This window comes from Pseudonaja textilis, chromosome Z (assembly GCF_049901715.1).
Source record: "Pseudonaja textilis isolate UNSWEBS1 chromosome Z, rPseTex1.2, whole genome shotgun sequence".
Lineage (NCBI taxonomy): Eukaryota > Metazoa > Chordata > Lepidosauria > Squamata > Elapidae > Pseudonaja > Pseudonaja textilis.
In genome coordinates this window covers 71,111,656-71,130,872 of record NC_142008.1, presented here as the reverse complement: position 1 = coordinate 71,130,872, position 19,217 = coordinate 71,111,656, and positions in this window count along the sequence as shown.

The window sequence follows — 19,217 nt, the reverse complement described above, 5'->3', positions numbered from 1 at the left end:
TTTTACTTCCAATAAATGTTTAAGCAAAGTCCAAAACAAGCAGTCCAAGTCATTCACAGTTAAAGCAGTCAGTTTTTAGTCTAGGGATAATCCAATAACAAAGTCCAGTATCATAAACAGTTCAGTAACAGACTTGCATCAAATCCAACTATGATCAGCAACAGTCAATAAAGGAACAGCAACACTCTCCAGAAACAACAGAACAGGAACTAAACAACCCAGGTTTCTGGCTCCAGTTAAGGCCTTTTGAGGAACCACACCCAATTACAGTTTTAGCATTCTCATTTTAGCTGTCTCTATAAAGAGACAGTATTAAAATGTCTATCCTGGTTTATATATTTTCCAACCCAACTATTAGGTGACTTACATTCCTAACATTCTCCCCTTTGGGTAGGACAATATATACAACCTTACATTCTAAGTCCATAATCCTCACAGCTAGTCTTATGCTTTATAGTGCATTGGGCCTTTGTAAAATGATCTGCGATGTTGTTTTCTGACATACAGTATTCCAGCTTAATCATCTTACTTTGTACACATTGTCTCACATTTAAATATCTTAAATCTGTGTGTTTTGATTTTGTCTTAACAGCAATATTTGAAGCCATTTGTATTGCTGATCGGTTGTCTTCATAAACAACAATAGAATCTGTTACATCAATTCCCATATCAATTAATAGTTGCTTTTTACAAACTAAATCTGTACATAATAAAGACAAACATGAGAAGTCAGCCTCCATTGTTGACAAACTTAGATGTTTCTGTCAAATAGACTTCCATCCAATCAACACTTTTCCTAATAATACTACAGTACCCGATGTAGATTTACATGTATTTATATCTGTAGCAAAACTTGCATCAGCATATGCAGTTCATCTTTAGGCTCCAAATACAATGCATAATGCATTGTTTGTTTCAGATATCTTAACACATGCTTAGCACCTTGCCAGTGCCTTTTAGTTGGCTCAGCATTAAATCTCGCTAATTGTTTAACACAGTAAGCTATATCTGGCCTTGACCAAATATTGAGATAAGATAAACTACCAATCAAGGACTGATAAATGTTCTTATCAAAAATAGGACTTCGAACATCACTATAGCTAAACTCTTGGCTCATTGGTGTTTTAGCCAGTTTACAAAGTTCCATTTTAAAACTTTTTAGTAATTGGTTAATTTTATCTGCCTGTGAGATTTTGTATCCTCCCCTAGTTTTATCTATCTTAAAACCAAGATATTGTTTAATTTCTCCTAATTGTTTTATATTAAATTTCTTCTCTAACAGTGATATTATTTTAGTAGCTTCTTGAATCAGTTTTGGTGATTAATCCTATGTCATCAGTAAACAATAGCAACAATGAAATTACACCATTACTTTCTTTTTTAAACAAACATGGATCAGCCATGCCAGCTACAAAACCTTTCTTAGTTAATTCTTTATACACTGGTTCCACTCATATCCTGATTGCTTTAAGCCATAAAGACTCTTTTTCAATCTCCAGCAATCAGTTGTATTGTCAGTTTTGATACCTAAAGGTTTCTTTAAATAAATAGTGTGTTGCAATGATGCAGGCAGATATGCTGTCTCTACATCCAAATGATTTATAATGTATTTCTCCTTAGCTGCCCACACTAATGCTGCCTTTAATGTAGTAGCCTTAAGACTAGGTGCAAACACCTCATCATAGTCATTTGCTGTCTGATTGAACCCTTCTGCTACTAACCTGGCTTTATGGGTAACAGTCCCATCTACACCTGTCTTCAGTTTATAAATCCATTTACATCCTATGACATGTTTACCTGGTGGTAACTTAGCATTTTTGTATACCTCCAGTCTTTTTAAAGATTCTAGTTCCTTATCCATTGCTTTCTGTCAAGCAGCCTGATCCTTAGCAGGATACAGTTTTAGTTCACTATAATTACTTGGAACTGTATTTACTTGGCATACAACACTAGCCTGATATCTATCAGGTGGTCATGTTACTCGGGTTGAACATCTTGGTATTACAGGGCTTACTGATGGACTCACCTGTGCCACCTGCTCCTGTTCTTCTACCTCCTCCTGTGCCTGTTCTCCTACTTCCTCCTGTGCCTGTTCTTCCTCTTTAATGGCTATTCATGGTTTACTTATTTCAACTTTAGGGACTACTTTGGTGTCAATAATAATATCATTTCTGGACTCCTGTTCCAGTTTATCCCACCCAACGTGTTCAAGAAATTTTGCACTAGCACTACAGTAAACATGAGCTGTGCCTGGATCCCAAAATCTAAACGATCTATGGTTGGCTTCATAACCTACAAAAAATAACTTCTTAGCTTTATGTTGCCCTTTCATTCTTACTTGTGAGGGAATATACACCCATGCTGGAGCTCCAAATGTGTGTAGATAACTTAAATTTGGTTTTCTGCCATGCCAACGAGTGAATGGCAATTCTCCAGTTGTTGTGTTAACTACATTGTTAAACACATGATTGCTACACATTATGGCTTCACTCCACAGTGTTTCAGGTAAGCCTGAATCAGATAACATAGTGTGAGCCATGGCTTGTAACGTTTGCCCTCTTCATTCTACAAACAGGTTATGTTGTGGTCTGTAAAGTGCAGAACATTTATGCTTGACACCAGCCAATTTTAGCATTGTTCGGAATCTATTGTTAACAAACTCAGACCCATTATCAGTAACTAAAGTAATTACTTTACTCCTCATTTTTCTCTCTGCAAACCTTAGCCAGTTAAATACATGTTGGAATGTTTCTGTTTAGTTATTCATGAGATAGCAGAAACCGTATTGTGAGTAATGGTCCATTATACTCAAAATATAGCAGGCACCTCCCAAACTAGGTTTCTTAGGACCAATTATGTCAGCAAACATAACCTCTAAAGGTTCTTTGGTCTTAAACCCATTAAATCTATTTGCTGGAGTAACCTTGCTTTTCTCCTGACTACAGGTGTTACAGTTTAAGCACTTGCTACAGGGTTTTAATTTTACTCCCTCTGACACTTCTACAGTTTGTTTGAGCAGTTTGAAATTAATGTGCCCCAGACATCTATGCAGTAAATGCATACATTCATCTTGTGGCTTAACATTGTTATAAACTGAGTTAGCCATCTTCAACTGGTCATCATGTATCACATATAAATCATTCTCTAAAGTAGCAGTAACACTTTTTCCCTCTTTCTCTATTATAGTTATCTCCCCTAAAGGTTCCTACATAACCAAGATTAACTAAAGTCCTTACTGATAGCAAATTAAATTTCAGTTTAGGCACATATAACATAGTTAAATGTTCATTTATACAAGAACAATATGCAGTACCTTCACCAGACGCTTTCATCTTCCATCCATTTGCCAATGATACACTGCTTACTCATAGACATCTTTACAAACCTCTCTCTATTTTTAGTAATGCACTGCGATGCTCCACTATCAACTACCCTAACAAATCATGGTTTACAGTTGAATTGCTAGACATAGCCATCTTATGGCCATTTGAGAAACCATACCCAATTAAAGTTTTAGCATTTTCTTAAAGAGACAATATTAAAATGTCTATCCTGGTTTATATATTTTCCAGCCCAACTATTAGGTGACTTACATTCCTAACAGGTTGGTCTAACTTTCATTTGTATGCATGAATTGCACATTTGGTGCACCTCATGGAGGTAAGTAGAAACAACTGTTTGTCAGTCTTAGACTCATTTGCATTTGGCATGCATCAGCTGAGCTTTTAGAAAAGCATGTCTGTGCTAAGTTGGTCTCATTTGTGTTTGGCATGCTTCTTTCTCTTTGCCATCCATTCAACTTTCCCACATGCCGGCAGTTCCCTTTCTCTTTTCCCTATTGAATGCAGCACCCAGGATCCTCTTGGATAGTGTGCATGCCTAAGGTCTCACTCCTTGCAGCCCAGCACTGTGATGAAGGAGAGGAAAACATTAGATGCTTGGGGCTGAGAAAAACAAGCATTGCCCCCCCAAAAGTGTTTTTGTTAGTTTGCACTTTGCAGCTTACCATCACAGAAGTTTGTTTCAGTGAGTGAGTGTGTGTGTGTGTGTGTGTGTGTGTGTGTGTGTGTATGTTGGATTGAATAAGCGGGATGGCAATGGCCAGTTTAATCCAAATGATTTTTTGTTTTGGGTGGGTCTCCTAGCCTAAGAAGGAGAGTGGGAAGGAGGAAGGGAAGGAGATAAACAGAGGGGGGAGAGGGAGGGAGGGAGAGAGAGAGAGAGAAGGAAGGAAAGAAAGAATAAAACAAGGAAAAGAAAAGAAAAGAAAAGAAAAGAAAAGAAAAGAAAAGAAAGAAAGAGGGAGGGGTGGGTGGGTGGGTGGGTGGGAGAAAGGGAGGGAAGAGAAAAAGAAAGAGAAAGAAAGAGGGAGAGAAGGGAGAGAAGGAAGGAAGGAAGGAAGGAAGGAAGGAAGGAAGGAAGGGAGGAGGGAGGGGGGAGGGAGGGAGGGAAAGGTAAAAGAGGGAAGGTAAAGTGAATGAGCGATGGATGGGTGGATGGATGAACAGACAGATGGATAGAGGGAGGGTGGGAGGCAGAGAAAAAGGAGAGGAAGAAAGGACCACAAACCCTGGCACTAGATGCAGCTTCAGAGGATGCTTCCAGCAATCCAGGGCTGGAAGGGACCTCAGAGGTCACTTAGTCCAATCCCCAGCTCCAACAGGAGACCTTATATTATCTTGGTTATTTTGATGCCTTTAACATAGAGGAGAAATTCCCAGCAATCCCTAGGCATTGCCAACCTTTCCCCCCCTAGTTAAAAAAAACCTAGAGCAAAAACTTCATGTAGTATTAAAAAGAAGAATAGAAAAGGGGGCTGCTGTGAATTGTTGGACAGACAGATCGATAGAGGGAGGTGGGAGGCAGAGAAAACTGCTAAATTGGCCATGCCCACCCAATCACATTACAACCTGGCCATGCCCATCCAGTCACATGACTACCTAGCCAGCCCACCTAGCCACGCCCACCAAGTCACTCCCACAGAACCGATAGTATAGAGATTCTCAGTCATCCAGGTCATAGTTGTCTCAAAGGTGCTTTTCCAAAAGGCAACTGGATTCTTTTCCCTTGAGAAAGAAGAATACATTTCACTCCTCATCTAAGAAGCTTCATCAGATATTATTGGGTGGTGGTGGTGGAAAGATAGGTTCTAACAGGATGGGGAGGATGGAAGGAGGGTATTTCTTTGCATCTGGTACACCAGTCATCTGGTGCAAAGACTACCTTCCTTCCATCCTCCTCATTAGCACTTTCTCTGACAGCCATTGAGGCCACTTGGGAGTTTATATGTGCCCTCAAGGTCACTTGAATCAGAGTGCAAATAGAACTGCTGAAAGGTTTGTAGGCACGAGCAGAGGTGGTATTCAACCAGTTCACACCTATTCGGGCAAACTGGTAGTGGTTATTTGGCGTGGGTCGCTGAACTGGTGATGACCACTGGCTGGCCATGCCCCAAACCCGGTCGCTCACTTGCCCTGATCGCTCTCCTAGCTTTTCATTCCCTACATCCTCTTTCTCCCCAGGGGGAAAGGAAGAAAAGCATGGACACTGCAAGTATTGCTTTCCCCATGTGAGTTAAAGTGCCTGGAATGAGAGGGAGTGCGGACTGACAGAGGGGGTGGGGGGATCCACTCCAGCCTTGGATAAATTTAAAGGAGCTGCTTCAAAATGCATGTCTGTTAAGCTACAAAGGAGCTCCGTGTGTGTGTGTGTGTGTGTGTGTGTGTGTGTGTGAGAGAGAGAGAGAGAGAGAGAGAGAGAGAGAGAGAGAAGAAAGAAAGAAAGGAAAGGAGAGAGAGAAAGAAAGAAAGAAAGAAAGAAAGAAAGAAAGAGAGAGAGAGAGAGAGAGAGAGAGAAAGAAATTAGGAAGAGAGAGAGAGAGAGAAAAACCCTGTTCCATTATTTATCATGTGTTAATATTTTACACTGTCCCTACACCTAGAGTGATTTTTCTGCCTTTCTTTTGCCCAGGGCTACCACATATTTTTCAGGGCTTATGTGCATTCAATGTCAATAGTCCAGAGCATAAAATACACATGTGTTTAACAAGAATTGAAAGGGACTTTGGATGTCTTCTAGTCCAACCCCTAGCTCAGTCAAGAAAACTGAGGATGCCAAACTCTGAGTAGAGATCCTGGGAAAGATGTCAGAATAACAAAATAATACTTTTCTTAAAAACTTCCAGTGATTGAACACCCAGAACTTCTGGAGACAGGTAATTCCATTGGTTAATTGTTCTCACTGTCAGGAAGTTTCTCCTTAGTGTTAGGTTGCTTCTCTCTGTTCAGTTTCCATCCATTGCTTCTTGTTTGCATTCTGCTTCTTTGGAAAATACATTGTCCCCCTTTCTTTGTGGCAGCCTCTTAAAAGCCTGTTGCCTGTCACACTCCTAGGTAAAGCATGTGAGCCATTTCCTCCTTTCAGTGGTCTATGAAAGCACATCTATAGTATGCAGATAATAAAGTCAAAAAAGGTGAACAACATTTTTACAGAACTGTAGATAAGTTGAGGCTGGGTGACAAGGAATGGCTGGAAGGGGAGGGGCCAGGTGAGCCCCCCCTTGATGTGAGTGACATTGAGTTGGCCATGCCCACCCAGTCACATATCACCAAGCACACCCACACAGTCACATGACCAAGCCACGCCCATCCAGTCACATGACCACCAAGCCACGCCCACCAAATAAGCCATGCCCACAGAACCAGTAGTAAAAAAAATTGAATCCCATCACTGGGCAGGAGATAGGTGGTATCACATTCCCTGCCCTCTGTTGAGGGACAGTTATTTAATTCTGATGGACTTTTTTACCCTCTACTGTATTTAAAATAAGTAGTAGTTGAGCAGAGGTCTGACATGGCACATATGTGGTCTGGGCTGAGGTTATTTCTGTTATCTAATGTGTTGCTTAATTATTTTAATATAAAATTAAATCTTTGGCAGCACTTTTTTTTTTTTTTCAAAAAGTTTTTTAATTTTTTAATTTTTACACATCTTTTTACGTGAGCAATGTGATTCCAGATTATAACACTTGTATATAATCATACTTTCATTTCCACCAATCTTGTATAATATCATCACATATTATTATTCATTTCACTCATCTTTAAGTAATTTTCCATTTCATATTTCAATCCATTAATTCAATATCAATATTTCATCCAAATATAAATCCCCAGTTCTTTATCCCCTGTTATTTCCTTTTTCAGCTTACCATCTATTTTATTTAACATTACACATCATCATTATCCTTAATTTTCCCTAAGCCAGAGGAGGTGGGGCTGGTGTTGCGGTGGTATGACATGTGATCTTGAAGATTGCCATCGATAACTTCGTTGCTGGACAATCCTTTTGGACCTAAACCGTCCCGAAGAGAAGGTGAAAGTGAAGAGTGCATCCTGTTGATCCCAGGGACACTGCAAAGTCCCTGGTAGATCCAGGAGAAGCTCTTTTTGCCAGCAGCAAAGAGGCAGCCATTAAAGCTGCTGAAGCTGGGACAACTCCGAAAGGAAGAAAATGGAAAGACAAAGTCGGTTTGGTGAGATGATTTTTTTTTTAACTTTATGATTTGAGAGAACACCCGAAGAAAAAGAAAGACATTGTAAAATTGAAGACAGAAGTGGCTAAGTGACTATTTTAAACAGGAAGTCAAAATTGGTGTTTTTTTCCTATTGCTGGATTGTTTATGTATGCTTTTTTACCCTGAAACTGGACTGTTTTTTTATCTTTTTATCTTTCTCTTTTTTCTTTTCTGCTCTCATATTACTTTATGTTAGAGATTCCTTTTTAATTTTTCTCTTAAGTTTTTAAATTAATTTTTGCTCTTTAAAATTCTTTTAACTCTTTTGTTTTGGAAAAGAAGGGTGGAAGTGAAAGTAGAGGAAAATATGTAACACTGCCACCCAGAGGCTTGGAAACATTGTTTTTCTTTCACTTTCTGAGACCAGACAAAGCTGAGAAAGAACTGAGGTTTTTCTTCAAGGACTTTGAGCCTGTTTAATAAGATAGAGGGAAGAGCATGGAAAAGTATTATTACAGGTGCTCTTTTGGGTTTCTATCAGTGGCTGGAGTCTGGTATTGAAAGAAAGTTTAGAATTTACAGAAAAAAGATTACAAGCGAAGAGAGTTATAAAAATTGTTTGGAAGTTAACAAAAAGCCTTAGATATTATACAGGTGCAGTGTATTTTTCTCTTTTCTCTTATTGACAGAAAGTTGTCTTTTTTTTTTTTTTTACTTTGGGCTTATCCTCTTCTTACCCACTCCCTATTAGCTATTTATTCTTGGTGGACATTTGGGATTTGGGCCTTTTGAAATTTACTTTTGTCTCCTTTTTTTAAAGTCTTCTTTTTTAAAAAAAAAAACTTATTTTCTCTACCTTTCTTCTTATTGTTATTAGCATTATTTTTCTTTTTCTTTTCAAGGCAATAGTTTTTTTTTCTCTTTCATTTTTTAATTTCCTTTTTTATATTGGATTTATTTGTGGCTCCATTTCTGTTTTGTTTCATTTTTTGTATCCCTGAGACACTTTATGGAATTTTTGGGCCTATTCTATTTTGACCAATTGGATTAAGGTGTTGAAGAACCTGAAGAAATTTAGTTTTTCTTCCATTTCTTATATTGACTGACCTGAAAATTTTCCTTTTTCTTTTTTGGTTTTTTGGTTTTTTTTCTCAACAATTAATCAATTGATTGGATTAAGGTGTCCAAGAACCAGAAGAAATTTTTCTTTTACTTTGTTTTCCTCTTTTCTTTGCTATTTTAACCTGGAATTACAATTGTCTAACATATGAGTGGATTAAGGTCTAGAAGAACCTGAAGATTTTGAATTGTTTGCAACCTTTTATTTTTTTGTGAAATGAGCAGGAAACTAACGGCGGCTGGTTCTTCAATAACTACTTCTTCCTCTTCACCATCTGGAGAACAACAATCAATACAGACAATGTTACAACAAGAAAAAGAACAGGAAAAGGTGATGCTGCAGATGATTATGCAAGGAATTCAAAACATACAAGCAAGAACAGAGAATATAGAAAAGAGAACACAGAACATTGAACAAAGAACAGAGAACATTGAACAAAGAACAGGAAAAACAGATGAAAAGATGGAGAACATTCAACAAATGATGATGAAGTATGAGGATAGACTCCAAAAAATTGAAGAAGATACACAAAGAGATAAGAAGATTGGAGATATTGATGGCAGATTAAGAGTGGTCAAACAAGACAAGAGTGGGATACTGGGATGGGAGATCAACAGATCAGAATTTTATCTTAGATTCCAAAATATAAAGGAAGAAAAGGGACAAAATTTGGCAGAAATAATGATAGAAATTCTGGCTGAGGCTTTGGGAATAACCAAAGAGAAGATGTTGGATGGAATACATGAGGTCTTTTGAGTTTTTAGAAGATATGCAATGAGAAATAAATTGTATTTATTTAGTATTTGCAGATGACCTGGTTTTCATTTTACAGGATCCATTAGAAACAGCATTTAAACTGATAGAAAAAATAGAGGCATATGGAAAAATAGCTGGTTTAAAACTAAATAAAGATAAAATGAAGATCTTGACAAAGAATGTGTTGGTAAGACAAAAGGAAGAATTGGTGGATGTTTTGAAAATCCAGGTCACAAATAACGTTAAGTACTTGGGGATACATTTGACAGCAAGATGTAGTACACTTAAAGAGAATACTGGGCTCATATTACCATATGAGAACACTGGGCTCATATTACCATATGTGGTGGACGTGCGCAGAAGCTAAAAGATATTGGACTAAAATCCAATAATGGTTGGAAAAAATGACAAAGAAACACATAGACTTGAAACCAGAGATGTTTTTATTGGGAATTTTACCTGAAATGTACAGTAGGGAATTGAAATATTTGATTGTAAATGTATTAACAGCAGCTAGGATTGTATTCCAAAGATCCAAAAATCCAAAGATCACCAGGTAATCCAAATAATCCAAAGCTGTTTCTTGCTTCTTTTTTCCACTTTCTCTTCCTGGGGTTCTGTTATTTTTTGTTGCCAAGTTTCAGTTAAAATGTATCTTTTAGGAATCTTGTTGAGGTTTCACTGTAAATTCCTTTTAGTTCCAGGCAGTCTCCTCCATTTTTCCAGATCCTGCCCTTTTATTCTTTTTCTCTTCTTTCCTGCTTTTAAAAGCTTTTAAATATCCAGAAATCTTTATTATTCCTTTGACATTTTATTTTCAGCTTAAATGCCTATTGATGTCAAAGTGGATTTTTTTTTTCAATTTCTTGCTTAAGCCTCTTAGCTATCAGTATAGGGAAGGGAAGTAAAAAAAAACAAATTCTTTCCTTTCCCTCTCTCCTTCGCTGCTTCAAAATCTTCTTTGGGAACAATGTTATTTTTTTTATAGTTTCAATTCCAGGGTACCTTATGTTGTTGCTTTTGCAGTTTAACCCAGTCAACCAAACCTTTCTCTTCTTATCTTCCTCCTGCACATTCTTTTCTGGTTGAGTTCTTCTTTGAGGTGGCCATTTCTGACCACCACTGCAACCACCTTCAGGAAAGGGAGCAATGGCCAGCTGAGGAAGAGAGATGCGGCTCTCCTCAACCCTGCTGGCAGTCTCCCCCCTCTTCACCACCTTTACGGGGTGGCTTAACCCCAAAACCAACTGGCTTGGGGCACTCTGGTGGTGAGCATGGATTGAAACTGCGCACGATTGTGGTTTCGGTCTGTTGGCGAAGGAACTCAAACTTGAACTCAGTATTAACATTAAATTTAACCAATTCCAAATAAGTCCAGCATTTTATCCAATGCCTAATTAATGTCCAATTCTGTATGTTGTTCCAAATTTAGTCTCTAATCACAAATAACTCTTTTATTTCCAGTTTTTCTTTACCTTATATTTTGCTCTTATCTCTCATTCACCACTACCACTCTTCCAAACAAGGGCTCCTTCTTTCCGCTTTTTGGGGATTTTCAAAAAAGAATGTTCAAAGTCTTTTATCCAGTTACACGCAACTCACCTCTTTCACTCTCCAGCACAAACTTGTGTCCCGGCAGCTTCAAGTCTTCAGGGCAGCCATTAAGGACTGCCATGTCTCCCTGTCTTCTAGGGGAGTTTACCAAGCCAGGGAGGGGAGATGCCACTCCCCTCAACCCAGCTGGTGGTCTTCCCCTCTTCCCCCCACCCCTACAAAGTGGGTCAGATGGATCCGGTCCTTCAAGGACCCCTCCAACAGGGTAAGCACGGATCTGAGCCATGCACAGAATTATTCAGAATTGTGATAAATAACACTTATAAGCTTGTAAGATTTTTGCAAGTTAGATGTGGCCTTTTAATGACTTTTGCATTTATAGTCTTTCAGTCATAGTTCCCAGTTTATAGGTATGAATGAACATTGGCTATGGGAGGTGTAGTATATTGAAATGAGATCTACGAAGAACCAATGTAGACTGTTCTCTGTTTTTCATAGGAGTGTGTTAGGGCACCTATTCTTTTTCTTCATAATATTCTAAACCATATTATTCCATTTCCCCAATTTTCTTTTTTCTAAATAGCACCATCCACAGCACACTCTGTTTTCAGTGAGCTGGCATTTGTCACACAGTACTAAATAAAATAAATTATTTATTTAGGGTTGGGCAGTTTTATACATTTATAAAACAGATAAGTGTATGAAATGAAAATATATGAATAAATATTAGAAGATTATTAGATTTTCTGAGTGATTTTGTTCTTCAGATTCCAACATTAGAAAACTATAGTTTCCTTGTTCCTAAATCAAATTGTCTAACAAATCTGAGTATTACAACTATTACCTCTTGCAATCAGATAGCAAATACTTTCCCTCCAAATTTATTTTTTTAATGTAAATGCTTTTGTAAAAAATGCAAGTAGTTGGGTTTGTTCTAGAAGATGCATTTCTTTCTCATTAAGAGTAGGATATTTCTTAAAAAATCTAATTTCTATACAAACTAGATTTTCATTTTTCAGAAATACTATTTTATTCTTACTTTATTAATATGCAAATGAATTCAAGCTTCAGTAATAAAACTAAAAAAAATTATGATTTTTAAATTTAGGGACACACAACTATTTTTCATTATTTTATTAATCCCTGTTCATTAATTTCAGAAGGCTCCTCAGACAAAAATTGTTTAAAATGAACTATACATAGTAACTTGCAATGAATTACATGATAATTATTTTGCTTATTACTGTCAGAAGGTAATCCGTATTATAAATCACAGAAGTAAATAAGATGGCTCTGGACAGTTATAATCCAAGCTGTGGTTTAGAAACAAACACCATAATCTTTCACAAAATGTCTCCAAGTCTCCTGGATTTTATATTGGAATCTATAAAAATACTAAATGTGGCTTACAATTCCTGAATGTATTGATTATAGACTTTGTAATTTAAAACTCATATGACCTTCCATTCTGCCTCAGAGGAAAAACACTGCTTACTGTCTTTCTACAAAACTCATTTAAGAAGCAGTTTATATGCACTCCTTCTGAACTTCTTCACAAATAAATTTAACAGGACAGTATTACTGATGGATATAGAGAATTCTTTCCCAAAATTATTTCTGAAAATAATCATGTACCATAATTTGGTGCAAATAAATTTCTAAATTTTTCTTAATAATTTTTCTTAATAATCATTAAATGTGATTTGTTCAATGTAGTGATAGGATATATACTTCATCCCTTCTGGATGGTTATAATTAAAAATCTAAGTATTATAGTGTATATAAGTGTTGACATCACAAGCCTGCTATTGAAATCCCTGCTTTCATCAGAATGTATGTGCTGGGGCAACCCATAGTGAATGAATATCTTCTCTACCAGTACTTTGGCTACAGTGGCAGCTTGCTGGTTCTTTGTTGGAAAAACCTGTGTGAAATTTCAATTACTATCAATACATTCTGCTGTCCACTGGTCTGATTCCAGGCACAGGAAGTCAGTGCAAACTAGTTCCATGGGCCCTTGACTTTGTAGGTGGCCCAAAGCAGGGTCTTTCATTGGATACAGTGCAGGCAATGGCTCTCAATCTCTGACATGGCCAGTAGAATTGATTTCTCACTAACTTGAAGGGCCTCTCAAGCCCAAATGTCAATGCTCATCATGTAATGTGATCAAAACTACTTCTCTGTGTTTCTTCAATAGGATCAGTTTCATCAAGCCCATTAGAGCGGCTCTCCGATAAATCACCCTTCCTCAGAACTGTAGCTGGTTCCATACTTTATGCAACAGTCAACTTTATTTGGGAGGTCAGCTAAAGGGTTTTCACTAACCTCTTCCCAGAACCTCGTGCCCAGGTCACAAAAAGGGTCTTCTGCCTGATCCTTCTTCAAGTCCTTCCAAATGAGAACAGGCAAACCTCCCCCTCTCACCTGGGTAGGGCTACATCACAGCTTGGGGACAATTGTATCCACCCCTCTTCTAGAAGAATGAAATATTCTAGGAAATATTAAAAAGGCAGAATATTATATCTTCCTGGATGAGAAAAAGAGAAACATGTTCTTGAAAAGCAGTTCCCACCTTTGTTAATAGCCCCAGAAAGACAAAAGACATTTTATCTAGAACACAAAAGACCTTCAGCTCCAGGGTGATAGGATTAAGACATGGCCCTCAGGGCGAGAAACTGCCAAGGCTTGGCATCAACATTCAGTTCAAAAGTAGAGTCTGATCTGCATAGACCAGAATGGGACATTGGTCAGATCCCTCTTCAGTTGGCAGAAGATCAACTTGCACTATTCAGTCCACTCTCCCTGTATTGATTCTCATGACATTTGGGATCCTTTATCTTGGCACAGCTGCCCCCCGCCATGGAGGCACTGGTACAGTGCCTGCAGTGCCAGATAAATGTCCTCTAACTCTGAGCCATTCACGGGGATTAGTGGGGTGAGCAGTTGCCTAACTAGGTTGATGTTCATCTCCACAATCAGAGAACTCTGATTATCTCCAGATTGGGGGAAGAAGACACATATAATGATCAAGGTATCAGCAGTTTCAGAATGTCCCATAATGCGGGCTCAACCATCATCTGGAGATGTAGGTAACCACTGCAGAGAAACTCTCAGTTCCAAAACCCCAAAACCCTCAGTTCCAATATCCCAGGTTGTCCAACTTTTGTAGGGCAGGTGCCTCAAATGTCTTCCAAAAAAATTGCTGTATAATGGAGTCACTTGGACACCTGTGTCCAGTAGGGCCTTCATTTAAATGTCCTCCACCTCCACTGAACTATGAGAGAGTCCTATTAATTGATTGGGAACCCTATCAGCAGGAGGTGCTTGACCTGGCAATTCTTGTTTGGCTGAACTTGGAAATGCTGTTGCTCGTTCTTGTTGTGATGCCTCATCTCCTGGCCCCTACTTGGCCCTTGCTAGAGACTCACCATAGAAGATGTTCCCACCAATTCTGTAACCAGGCAGGGGACTTCACTTGTGAGTTGTGGTGCCTGCTTCTGCTGTCCTCTGTAATGGATCTGGTTGGTGTCAGTGGGCACCCAGTTGACTTCTTCATTGGGCCCTCAATAGTTTCACCACTTGGCCTGATTTCTGGGTCTAGGTGGTCTTGTGGCCCGACTCCTAAGGGCAATTCTGGTGGCAGGTTAGCCACAGCTTCCTTGTCCTCCTCCATCACCTTCCCAGTGTGTGTTATCTGTAGACATCCTCCAGTCCTTATCTTGCCTGGTTTGTGTTGTTTTTTTTTCCTTCTTCATGTAACTATATGATTTTTTTGAGTTTTTTTCTCTTCCGTCAAAGATATTCGGAACTTGGAAGCAAAGTGAAGGAATAATGACTGTGTTTGTTTTGTATCCCACCTTGGAAAATCACAATATGCATGCAGGTGCACAGCTTGACTTGCACAAGCAGTGTGCATGTGCACATATATGCCAGTCCACCACTTGCATAGGCCAGTTCCCCTCTCCTTTTCCTGCTGGGATGCCAACCTGTAAAATTTGGGAACCACTGTTCTATATGGTGTTATAAAAATAGAAAAATAAAAATAGATTTAAAAAAAGATATATTTTTTACAAATCATGAACATCAAATTCAATAATATAATAAAGCCCAAACACCAACATAGCAGCAAATTCTTTTTAGAAGTCCATTGATTGCATTTCCAAAAAAGAAGGAATCTTTAAAGAATCTCTTCTCAACATCTAGACATGTTCATGACTGGATAATTTCCCATTGAGCTATGCCCAAAGCCCTGTAAAGCTTCAAAGTTTGAAACTAACAAAATAATGTTGGACTTTTGACTATATCATAAGTGTTCTAAACATTTACTGGAACATTTTTAAGATATGAGAGACAAAATGGTCCTTGGACATCCCTCAGACAAATGACCATAGATGTATAAAATCTATCACATCATCATCCTCTGAAACACATCCTAAAAAATGAAGAATCGTGTTTGCTAGTTCCTTTTTGGCAAATTTCTATGACTGATGGTATGCAATGTAGCTAAAACTAGGATACTTGCTAAGATCACTGTTTTTCCTTCCATCTGGTACAGGGCATCCACTAGGACATTTTAAGGGAAGGAGTGGGGGGAAAACAGATGAGAGACAAAGCCTTCACCCATGAGAAATCAAGTTCAGCAAAGGGGAGCTGTTGGGTGGTGAGTGTGCCTGCCAGAACATCAAAATTTGTAACTTTGTGAGTTAGAGTTGATATGAGTTAATGCCATAGACTCATATTTTCTTCATGCTTTTATCAAGTGGTACAATACAGCTGGGCTTTCAGCCACACAGAGGGTCCTTTCAGTGTTCAAAATGATAAAAGAAAACTGCTGTTAACATTTAGGATTTTCCCAAAACCCTTCTTCTCTTTCATTTTTTTCCTTTGTTTCATTTTTTTTATAACCAAGGCCAAGTTTTGGATTGGCTATAATTTAAGAGTGTCCTTTTGACATTCATGGAATTTATAGACATACAACAAGCAGACTATATCCTTCTGATAGATATGAGTCTGAAAAATCCCAGAGGTATATATTGCACGTATGAAATTTGCTTCTGCTTTTCACTGTTAATTCTAGGCCTTTGTTGGCATACATAATTGATTAATCAGGGTTTTGAAAGATTTAACACATTTCTTATTTTTAATCCAAAGGCACAAGAAATCCTTTTCATAATAATTAATAAAGTTGATGACTTTTGGTGTATATGTACAGTGTGCTTTTTGCAAATCCTCTTCCATCATACTTTTGGTAAAATTAATACATTTTACAGCCCTGAATCAAAGAGGAAAGAACAGAATTCTGAATATGGTAAAGGAAGAGAAATGAATTATGCTAGTCTGGTATAGGTCATACCAACACAATATAAACTTAAGCTAATTGAAACCAGAATACAGATATTTCAACTGCAGTGCCATTTGATATTTTCTTCTAAGAAACAAGATATTTTACCCTCGTAGTTTATTTTATACTGGAGTCTCCTTTTGATATTTGAACCACGGATAAGAAAAAACGCATGCCCATCATTTAATGGTTCCATCAAAATTTAAATTGGTTAGTTTGGGGAATCAACTTTTTTTTTCAAACAATACTCTTAGAGGCCTTACCTATTTAATGATTAAAATAGTATTTCCTTCTTATATATTTTTGTTTTAAAAATTAAGCCTGATGTAGACAGAGAGACAGAAAGACACCATATTCTGTTTTGGGGTAAGCAGTGTTAATGAAGAAAAAAGAGAAAGATATTAAATGAAACAAACTCTTAAGCAAACCTAGTTTTTCTCAGCACCTTTTACTACACCTCTCTATATTTTTCTTGCTTCCCCATATATTTGCATCATTCATATTAGCTTTTAAACTTGCTTCTTTCTTTTTGAAGATCTGATAAATTTCATCATTCAGTTTAAAATTTCATTAATTTAAACATTTATGGGAACATTTGTCAATACATTTAAATTGCAAGATACCTTGCAACCTCTTTATCATTGGTTCAATGTCTTGCTTTAAGCAAATTCATTTTATTGGATATTTTCAGAAAATATAATCCTAGCATAAGATGAGGAAAGTGTTCCGGACTAGCAGGCTCGTAGCCTGCAAATCTGATTGGCCTGCTGAAAGCCGATCGTGATTGGTCGCCATAGACTGATGCGATTGGCCAGTAAACGGGCTGCCGCGATTGGCCCTGCCAAGAACGGCAAACTCAAATCACCTTCATTGGCTGCCTAGCCGCAGCCAGCCCTATATAAGGGGCTGCTGCGGCTGGGGTTAGTTGCTCAGATCTGAAGTCACAAATAAAGAGCTTTAGTTACTATCTGAGTCTTGCCTCCGTTCTTGAACTGTCCTCCCAGATATAACACTGGCAACGAGGATGGGATGCGGAGGCAACAGAAGCTATTGAATTGAGCTAGCCGAAGGAGCACGTGGCTGACAGAGCGCAACGACGGCGACATGGCCAGCAGCGCTCTACCACCCGCACCATTCGATCCCGCTAGCGAAGATTGGGACTCATACATGGACAGATTTCAAATGTTCCTGGAGTCCAACAACCTCAAAGATGCCACGCCCAGCAAGAAACGAGCTGTTTTTCTAACCCATTGTGGACCAGCCATTTTTAAGATGGCTAAAGCCTTAGCCAAGCCAGCTGAAGTTAAAACCATGGATTGGGACACCCTTGCTCCCATCCTGCGCAACCATTACGCCCCAGCCGTGCCAACTCTCATTCGCAGGCATGAATTCTACCAGAGGGACCAACGTGAGGGTGAGAGCATTGGGGATTTTGTGGCAGACCTGAGGAACCTGGGTGGTTTGTGTGGCTTCGCCAACCTCGAAGAAGCCATGAGAGATCGCATCGTCCCTTGGCCTCAGAGACCCAACCGTCCAGAGCAAGATCATGGCCAAGGGAGACATCTCGCTTGCAGATGCCATAGCAGACGCCACAGCAGCCAAAGCCACTCGTAAATCGGCAGCACGAATGCATCGAACCAGCGGGACCAACCGCCAACCCACCAACGATGCTGGGAAACTTTCAGACAAGTACACATCAACCACCCATCACGAGGACGTCGAGTCATCCTCAGACAGCGAGGAAGAAGAAGTCCACAGGCTCCGGTCAGAACGTGAGCAACGGGACCAGCAGGGCTGCAAAGCCAACTACCAATGCGCTGGATGTGGGGGAAACCATCCCCGATCCGAATGCAGATTCTTATATGCCATATGCCGTTTTTGCAAGAAACGGGGACACATCGCGAAGGTATGCAGAAACAAGAGAAATTCCAGCCCCAGACGGAGAGGGAGCAGCCCAAACAGAAACGATGGCAATGCCACCACACAGAGGGACTGCCCTAGCAACCAGTGGAACCGGTACCGCAGACCCCGAATGTTTAACGACGCCCCCAGACGAGAGGAGGCTCATCAAACCATCACCATCGGCCACGCTTCATCACTTGACGCTAAAAAGATCCGAGTAGAGGTCACGATTGAAAACAAACCGTGCAACATGGAAGTCGACTCTGGGTCATCACTATCCATGGTATCCTGGAGAACACTGAAGCAGCTAGTCCCCAACATACGACGCCAAGACCTCAGCAGTCAGAGACTCATACTAAAAGACTATCAAGGCAACCGGATCCCAGTCGCAGGTACCCGCCATGTGCAGGTCTCGTTCAAGGGACACAGGCAATTCTACCACTCACCGTCGTAGACCGAGACCGGCCAAGTCTATTGGGTCTTCAGTGGTTCGCGCCACTAGGAATCGGAGTGGCTGGTATCCATCATACTGAAGACAATGACTGGGAGGCGGCTCTCGTCCATGATTTCTGAGAAGTGTTCAATGAAAGCCTAGGCAAGTACAAGGGTCCCCATTTCATTTAATCTTCGCCCGACATAGCACCCATTCGTCTAAAGCCACGCCGAGTTCCCTTTGCTCTTAAATCCAAAATTGACGAGAAACTGGACAAATTAATTGCGCAAGGCGTGTTAGAACCTATTGACCACGCCCGATGGGAGACACCAATCATCACCCCCTTAAAACCTGACGGGTCCATAAGAATCTGCGGTGACTACAAGGCCACCCTCAATCACGCGCTACAGCAGAGCGCCTACCCAGTGCCAGTTGTTCAACATCTCCTGCATTCACTTGGGGGTGGCAAAATATTCGCAAAATTAGATCTGGCCCAAGCGTATCAACAGCTACCAGTTGATCCCGAGACTGCAGAAGCCCAAACTATAGTCACACATCGTGGTGCATTCAAATGCAACAGGCTCCAGTTTGGTGT